Here is an 8946-nt window from a genome sequence, read left to right on the forward strand (position 1 = left end):
TTTTTATTATCTCCTCCATAATTCTCTTTAATCCAGGAATGTAATAGGGGGACTTACTAAGCAATTTTAGTATTTTTTTAGTTCCTAAATGAGTCAGATGGTGTATGTTAGCTAAGTAATCTCGCCCCTCTTCTTCTGTGAGGGTTCTTTTATTTATTTCCTCAGCAGCGGGCTCTTGGGTTCTCATCACCAGTCATTGGCCCTTGGGTTGCTTTTTAAGCTTCTTGGTCTGCCATTTGATTTCCCTTTTCAACGGGCCCAGTTCCCTTCTGGTGTCCTGGGCAATGGATAATTGCCACCCAACGGGGCAAATGAACAGCTGCTAATAAGCTGAGAATTTCTTCTTTATTTTTGATATCTTTCCTGGCAGACATCAGCAGTCCACGGTGTCGGTATATTGCTCCGTGACTATGAGCCATGGCAAAAGCATACCGGCTGTCGGTATAGACATTAAGAGTCCTTCCTTCTGCCACCTTAAGGCTTGAATTAGTGCAATTCGTTCCCCTTTTTGAGCTGATGTACCATCCGGTAGGCTGCTGGCCCATATGACAGACTTTCCATCCACTACTGCTGCCCCAGCCCTCTGCTTACCTTCTACTACAAAGCTGCTTCCGTCCGTGAACCAAGTCATCGCCCCTGGCCAAGGTTGGTCTGTGAGGTCTGGCCTGATTCCAGTCTCTTCTGCCAGTATTTCTTCACACTTATGTGCAGGGGTCTCGTCAGCCTCAGGTAGTAAGGAGGCAGTGTTGAGAATGGCTGGGGGTGCGAAACTTACTCGCTCTGTTAGCAATAGGCTCTGGTAAAGCGTCATTCGGGCATTGGTCATCCAGTGGTCCGGTGGTTGCCTGAAGATGCTCTCAAGAGAGTGTGGGGCCACTATGGTAACATTCTGGCCCATAGTCAGTTTGTCAGCATCTCTTAATAGCACAGCCGTGGCTGCTATCGCTCGCAGGCAGGAGGGCCATCCACTGGCCACAGAGTCCAGTTTCTTTGATAAGTAGGCTACCAGGCACTTCCATGGTCCCAAAACCCGGGTAAGGACTCCCCTTGCCACTCCATTTCTTTCATCAATGTATAGGGTGAAAGGTTTGTTTAAATCTGGCAGGGCCAATGCTGGAGCCTGCAGCAGTGCCTTTTTGAGAGTTTCAAAGGCTAGCTGATGTTCCCTGGTCCAGGTGAATTCCCCTTTCTCTTTGGTTAGTGGATACAAGGGAGCTGCCAGTGAGGCAAATCTGGAATCCAGAGTCTGCAAAACCCAGCAGTCTCCAGGAACTCTCTTTCCTGGCGAGCAGTGGTTGGGGCCGGGATCTGCATAACAGCTTGATTTCTGGCTTCTGTGAGCCACCATTGTCCATCTCTCAGGACATATCCTAGGTAGGTCACTTCTATCTGGCATAACTGAGCCTTTTTAGCAGAGGCCCAATAGCCCAGCTTACCTAACTCGCCCAGGAGGTTATGGGTTCCAATTTCACAGTCCTTGCATGTTTCTGCAGCTAGGAGCAGGTCATCTACATATTGCAGAAGAGTCACCTGTGGGTTATTGGCTCGGAAAAGAGCAAGATCTCAGTGTAGGGCTTCATCGAACAAAGTGGGTGAGTTCTTGAATCCCTGAGGCAGCCTTGTCTATGTGAGCTGTCCGGCGTGTCCACTCTCAGAGTCTCACCTTTTGAAAGTGAACAAGGGCTGGTTGTTGGTGTGTAACCTCAAACAGAAAAAAGCGTCTTTAAGATCCAGGACTGTGTACCATGTCCGACCAGGTGGCAAGGTGCTGAGGAGGTTATACGGATTTGGCACCGTGGGGTGTATGTCCTGAACTCTCTTATTGACTTCTCTAAGGTCCTTGACTGGACGGTAGTCACTGGTCCCTGGTTTTTTTTACTGAAAGTAAAGGGGTGTTCCAAGGGGTTTGCATGGGACCAAAATGCCTTGTTGCAGCAGTTTGTTGATTTGGGGGCATATACCCTCTTGAGCTTCTCTGAACATGGGATATTGTCGGACCCCTATAGGGGTGGCCCTGGACTTAAGTTCTATCACCACGGGGGGGACCAGTTTTGCCATCCCCACTCCTCTCGTCTCTGCCCACACCTGAGGATATCGATTCAACCAGTCCTGTAATCTCTCATGGGGCTTTACTTTATTTTGGTAAAGTCGATATTCCTCTCCTAGTTGTAAAGACAGCTCTAGAGTCTGTGGCACTTTTATTCCCCAGAAATCCTCTGGCCGATGAGAGGTGAAAGTTATTTGTGCTTTTAACTTGGTTAGTAAGTCTCTCCCCAATAAAGGCATAGGACACTCTGGAATGACAAGAAACAAGTGAGTTACTCGATTTCACCCTTATGTCTACTACTTGGGATGTGGTCCATGGATACATTTTTTGTCCCGTGGCCCCAATCACCAAGGTTTTTTCATTTTTCTTCACTATTCCTAGAGGAGTTTTAAGTACTGAAAATTCGTCTCCCATGTCGACTAGAAAATCCTCGGGGGTCCCCTCCACTTCTAAGTTTACCCTAGGCTAGGGGAGGGGTTCCGAGCCCCTTTCCCCCTAGTCTTCACATTCTCCAAGAGAAAGCACCTTTACCTCTTGTTTTTTTTTTTTTTTTTGTTTTGTTTTGTTTTTTGTTTTCGGACAGTCGCTCTTCCAGTGGCCCATTTCCTTGCAATATGTGCATTCGGTCCTCTCCAGGTGCTGCCTGCCTTCTCGGGGTCTCATTGGTCCCTGCTGTCTTTTGTCTCCCAGGTTTCCTGAATGTCTACCTCTTCTTCCTTTATCTCTTTCTCCTACTGCGGCCAGGATCCTAGTCAAAACCTTTTCTTGCATCCTGTCTCTCCTATCCTCATCCTCTCTTTTCTCTCTTTTCTCTCTCTCTAACTTTTCATCTTCTATTTCTCTCCTATGATACACTTTCTCTGCCACTCTAACTACATCCCTTATGGTGTAATCCTGCAAGCCCCCAATTCGCTGTAACTTCTTCCTAATGTCAGGAGCCAACTGGCCAATGAAGGCCATAATTACTGAGGCCCTTTGACCCTTACGTGGCGTCGAATGGGGTATATATCCTATAAGCATCCATGAGCCTTTCGAGGAAGACTGAGGGGGGCTTAGTCGCTCCCTGCATAACCTCTCTTACCTTGGCCAGATTCGTGGGCTGCCGGAGAACACCTTAGAGACCCGCCACTAGGACCCAGCGATAATTGAACAGTCGTTCCCTACCTGGTGCCATATTATAATCCCATCATGGCCGGGTTAGCGGGAATCCTTCATCTATTTCAGATGGAGTTTGGACAGGGCGCCCAGCCTCATCTGGGACGTTTTTCCGAGCCTCGAGGAGAATTCTCTCTCTCTCCTCGGTTGTGAATAGAGTCTGCAGAAGCTGCTGGCAGTGATCCCAGGTCGGCTGGTGTGCATAGATTAATGATTCAACCAACCCAGTGAGTCCTACAGGGTTCTCTGAAAAAGGGGGGTGATTAGCTTTCCAGTTATAGAGGTCAGAAGAGGAAAAAGGCCAATACTGTAGGGGCTGTAGACTGTTCAGATCGGCAGGGGGAGCTCCAATAGCCCTGAGGGGGAGCGCCAAGGTTGAATCCTCAGGCCCCTCAGGAGTGACTCCTTTCGGCTCCTTGTTCCTGTGGAGGGACCCCCTCCTCCGGCCAGGGCCTGAGGCAGGGGTCCCTAGGGAGCTGAAGGTTGGGGCTGGGGAGCATATGGTGGGGGTTGAGGGGTGTCAGGCCACTCAGGGGGTTCTTCAATCTCTGGATAGGTCTTGGGGTATTTCATCACTGGTGTGCTGCAATCAAAATCTCCCCTGCGCAGTGGTTTTGGTTTCTCTTTCTCACCATTTTCTCAGATGGCTAGAATTTTGGTGCCAGGGTGGAGAGGTCGGAGGAATGGGCGAACCCACGGGGATGGGTAGCAAGCCAAGTCCTCCCATAGTGTGATGTATGGTTGCTGCTCTGGATACGACCCTGGCCCCTCCTGAAAAACAATGGCCTTCACAGCCCTTATGGTGGGTAAGTAAAAAATTCCTTCTGTTTGCCAACCTACTCCAAAAACAGGCCATTCCAAGGAATAGAAAGTCATCCATGGCTTTTTCTTCACTGTTACTGACAAATTTTGTCCTCTAGCCCTAACTTCCGTTCAATGGTCCCTAGTCAAAGATAAAGAAGTAGACACAGTCTGTCCCATAGTGAAGAATAAGAATAAACACAACACAATGACAGAGACAGAAAACACTAAGACATCCAAACACACCCGTCCGCGTCTGGACTTATACAACCAGCCAAACACTACCTCTGATGTAGTGGGATTCCACGTCCACTCCGCTGGCAGGAAGAGCACTCACTCTTCTTCACTCTGCCAGGCAACAGCCAGGTCCTCCTGACTGTTCCGTACCCTGGGCACTCCATGGTCTCCGAATGTCTTCCAGGGGTGCAGCCTGTGGGGAAATAGACCGTCCTCTTCCCACAGCCACTAGGGTCCTTATGGTCCTCAGTGGCAGCTGCCAGAATACAGAATACCAGAACTGGTAACACAGGTGGGGCTCAAACCCACAATCTCAGAACTGAAAAACTAAGACACAAATTCAGCAGTGCCACACTTAGACACTTAGACAACAGACAACATAACAAGACTCACACAAACAAACGTACCTCCAATGGGTCCTTCGGGGATCCTGGGTGTCAAGCAGATCTCTTTGGTACCTCCAATGAAAGAACCTAGTGGGGAAACACCCACTCAACTCCCGATTCGGCATGCACCCAAGAATCATGAATAGAACACAACGCCTTGATGTAACAACACGAGGTATTTTAATGGTGGAGCTCCGGGTCGAAATGCATCTCACACAGGAGAGAGTTGATTCGACCATGAGGCTTGGAAGCTAGGGGTTTTTATAGAAAAGCAGTGGGGCTGGGGGAGGAATTGGCACGGTTTCACATGATTGGTCCATTTAAACATCAGCAGCCTGAGTTCAGAGAGGGGGGAGGGAGATAGGGTGGTAATGGGCCTGCCTTGGCATGTCCTGGTCTGTTCTGCTATGTTCTCAGCCCCAGGTTTCAAAGCTCACAAACAACACTTTGGGCTATTTGACATACATTACATGGATCACAGGTCTCAAGTTTTATTTCCTTTCAGATGCAGACAATAATCTTGTAAAACATCTGGCTTTTGAGAATGCTAATTCGGCTTGTAAGGCAGTCCTGCCTGGTAAGAATAGGGACAAAGATCTTAATGAGATGATTCATCTTTGTCGTGTTTCCTTACAAGATGTCCAAGACAGTCAATCTTGCCATGGGTGCAGCTCTTCAGCCTCTTATGGCAATAGGCAAGGCTCTTCAGCAAGCTGGCCTACAAACTAGTTGTTTTAAGTGTGGCCAGCCTGGACAATTTGCATGACAGTGTCCCACTGTGCCCTCCATTAACGGTGCTCCAGCACACCCTACTGACCATTCTTTTCGGCATACATGGACTTATTTTCTTTGTCCACGCTGCAAAAACGGCCAGCATTGGGTAAACACTTGCAGAGCTCAGACAGATGCATCTGGGAATCCCCTGCCTCCCATTCAAGGAAACGGATATGGGGGACAGACCAAGTCCCAAAAACCATCGCATTTCTCCCAGAGATGGTGTACAGCCAGCAGACAAATCAGCTACTGGTCTCTCCAGAGCCATCATGGGCAGAGCAGGACTGAACTTGTGTTCTGCCACCAGTGCAAATTTAACACCTGAGCATGGCGTTTATATCCTCCCTATGGGGTCTATGGCCCTCCTTCACCTGATACTTATTATTATTATTATTATTATTATTATTATTATTATTATTATTATTATATATTAGGGCGTGCTTCTGCCACTTTGAAAGGACTTACTGTCCATCCCTCAGTAGTAGATAATTACTACACTGGAGAAATTAAAATTTTAGTTAGTGCCTCTCAAAGACCAATTTCTGTATCAAAGGGCAACGTTTAGCACAAGCCTTGCCTCTACGTTTAGATACTTCTGATCCAGCAATGGGCACACATCGTGGTTCTTCACAGCCAGGGTCATCAGATCTGTATTGGGTACAAGCAATTACCAAAGATTGCCCTACACTCTGCCTTAAGATAATTGGCAAGAGCATTGAGGGCCTTTTAGACTCAGGTGTAGATTCTCCTATGATTTTACAAAGTGACTGGCCTGCTACTTGGCCATTAAAGGCCTCTTTAACTAATTTACAGGGAATTGGACAATCAAGGAATACTCTCCAGAGTTCAGAGTTATTGACATGGGAAGATGATGCAGGAGATTCTGGTTCTATTCAGCCTTATGTTGTCCCTGGTCTGCCCATTAATTTATGGAGAAGAGACATTCTTTCTCAAATGAGAGTCATTATGTGCAGTACCAATGGAATCATTACACAACAAATGCATACTCCGTGTTAACTCCATGGACACAGACTGGGTAAAAATAGCCAAGGGATGCCTGTACCAATAAAGGCCACCCCCAATAGATCAACGAGGTTTAGGTTATGACTCCTATTTTTCATAAGGAACATTGCTCTCCCTGCGCCTCAGGCAGATAAGATTACATGGAAAGATGATACCCCTGTCTGGCTTGACCATTGGCCCCTTCCTGCAGAGAAATTGTCAGCAGTCATAGAGTTAGTGCAGGAAATATTGATTGCTGTACACATTGAATCATCCTCTTCGCCTTGGAACACTCCTTTGTTATAAGAATGTGAAATGGTAAATGGAGGATGTTACAAGATTTTAGAGAAGTTAATAAGACTATGGTCCCCATGGGGGTCTTAAAACCTAGTATTCCCTATCCAGTGGATATTCCCAGGGGATATGTAAAATTTGGGATTGATATAAAAGTTTGGTTCTTTTCCATTCCTCCCCATCCTGAAGATTGTAAATGCTTTGCATTTACCCTTCCAGTAGTTAATTGAATAGGGCCTTTGCCTCACTTCCAATGGATGGTCCTTCCTCAAGGCATGGCTGTCACATACTCAGGTCGAGTCAGCTTGACAGGCCTAGAGGCCTAGAAGCCACTCACGAGGCTGAGAGTTTCATGGAAACTCACCTCCAGGAGTCTAGTGTTCTCTCTAACCCATATATTAATATTCCATTCCCGAGTTAGTCTGGTGTATGGATCCATGTGCCCTCTTTTAGTATTATCCTATTATAAGTGCCTTTTAAGACTCTCTCTCTCTCTCTTTTGAGTTTGGAAGGTTGGGTTTTCCTATTTATCTCTGGCTGTCTTGTATCTCTCTGTGGAAACCATGCAGATCCTAAGTAAAAAAAAAACAAAAAACAAAAAAAACAAAAACCTTAACAACAACAACAACAACAAAAAAAAAACCTTCAAATGGCTCCCAATTGCTGGGATTAAAGGCAGGGGCCAATAATACCTGGCAAGCCAAAACAATAAAACACCAAATATAAAACCATAATTTTTCTTAGTAAATATCTAAAACAACAACAACAAAAACAACAACAACAACAACAAAAACAACAATCCATAAGAAATATTGTAAATGCTAAAAAACTGAAGTCAAATGAAGGCTAAATTAAATCCCAAACACTAAAATACACTAAAATCATTTAAACAAAGAAAAAAACAATAAAAATACAAGGAAGCCTGAAAACAAAACAAAGCAAAACAAAAACTCTAAATCACTCTTTAAAAACACTCTAAAACTTTAAAATAATCTAGCAATCTAAAAAGAATACGTAAGCAGCCGAAATATCTCTAAAACATTTATTTATTCATATATTTATTTATTTATTTATTCATTCATTCATTCATTCATTCATTCATTCATTTAATAAATTCTCTCATTTTATCTTTCTGTTTTTCTATCTTTCTCTTTTTCTCTTTTTCTTTCTTTCTCTCCATGTCTCTTTCTTTCTCCCTTTCTCTCTCTTTCCCTCTCTCTCTGTCTCTGTCTCTCTCTCTTACCCCCTCACTGTCTCTCTCCCTCTCCCTCTCCCTCTCTCTCTCTCTCTCTCTCTCTCTCTCTCTCTCTCTCTCTCTCTCTCTCTCGCTCTCGCTCTCGCTCTCTTTTTTGACCTGTCCGTCTATCTGCCTGCCTGCCTTTCTTCTTGCCTTCATTATTCCCTTCCTTGATTCCTTCCTTCATTCCTTCCTCTCCCTCCTCTCTCTCCTCTCTCTCTCTCCTCTCTTTCTCTCTCTGTCTCTGTCTCTCTGTCTCTCTTGCTATTTGTCTCTCTGTCTCTCTGTCTCTTTCTGTCTCTCTCTCTCTGTCTCTCTCACTGTCTCTCTCTCTCTCTTTCTCTCTGACTATTTGCCTGCCTGCCTCACTTACCATCTGCCTGTCTGCCTGCCTGCCTTTCTTCCTTTCTTCGTTCCTTCGTTCCTTCCTTCCTTCCTACCTTCCTTCCTTCCTTCCTTCCTTCCTTCCTTCCTTCCTTCCTTCCTACCTTCTTTCTCATGTGTTTCTTTGTTTCTTTGTTTGTTTCTTTCTTTCTTTCTTCTTTCTTTTTCTCTTTGTTTTTTGTTTCTTTCTATCTCTGTCTTTCTGTCTCTCTGTCTCTCTGTCTCTCTGTCTGTCTCTCTCTCTCCCTCGCCCTCTCCCTCTCCCTCTCTCTCTCTCTCTCTCTCTCTCTCTTGAGTTTTGGAGATTAAATTTCTCTGTGTATCTCTGGTTGTCTTTCAGCTCCCTGTGTAGACTTGCTGAACTTTAAGTAAAAAAAAAAACCTACCTCTGTCTCCCAATTGCTTGGGTTAAAGACATAGTCAAACATTGCCTGGGAAACCCAAAACGTTGAAACCTCAAATATAAAAACCTAAATATTTTTTAGAAAAAATCAAGTAGAAAAACAACAACAGAACCCTAAGCAATACAGTAATGTGCTAAAAAAATGAAGTAAAAGAAAAACTCAATCAAACCGCAAATCCAAAAATACAATAAAGTGATTAAAATGAAAAAAAAACACTAAAAATAC

Source organism: Mus caroli, unplaced genomic scaffold (assembly GCF_978045245.1).
Source record: "Mus caroli unplaced genomic scaffold, Mus_caroli_1 scaffold_22, whole genome shotgun sequence".
NCBI classification, from domain to species: domain Eukaryota; kingdom Metazoa; phylum Chordata; class Mammalia; order Rodentia; family Muridae; genus Mus; species Mus caroli.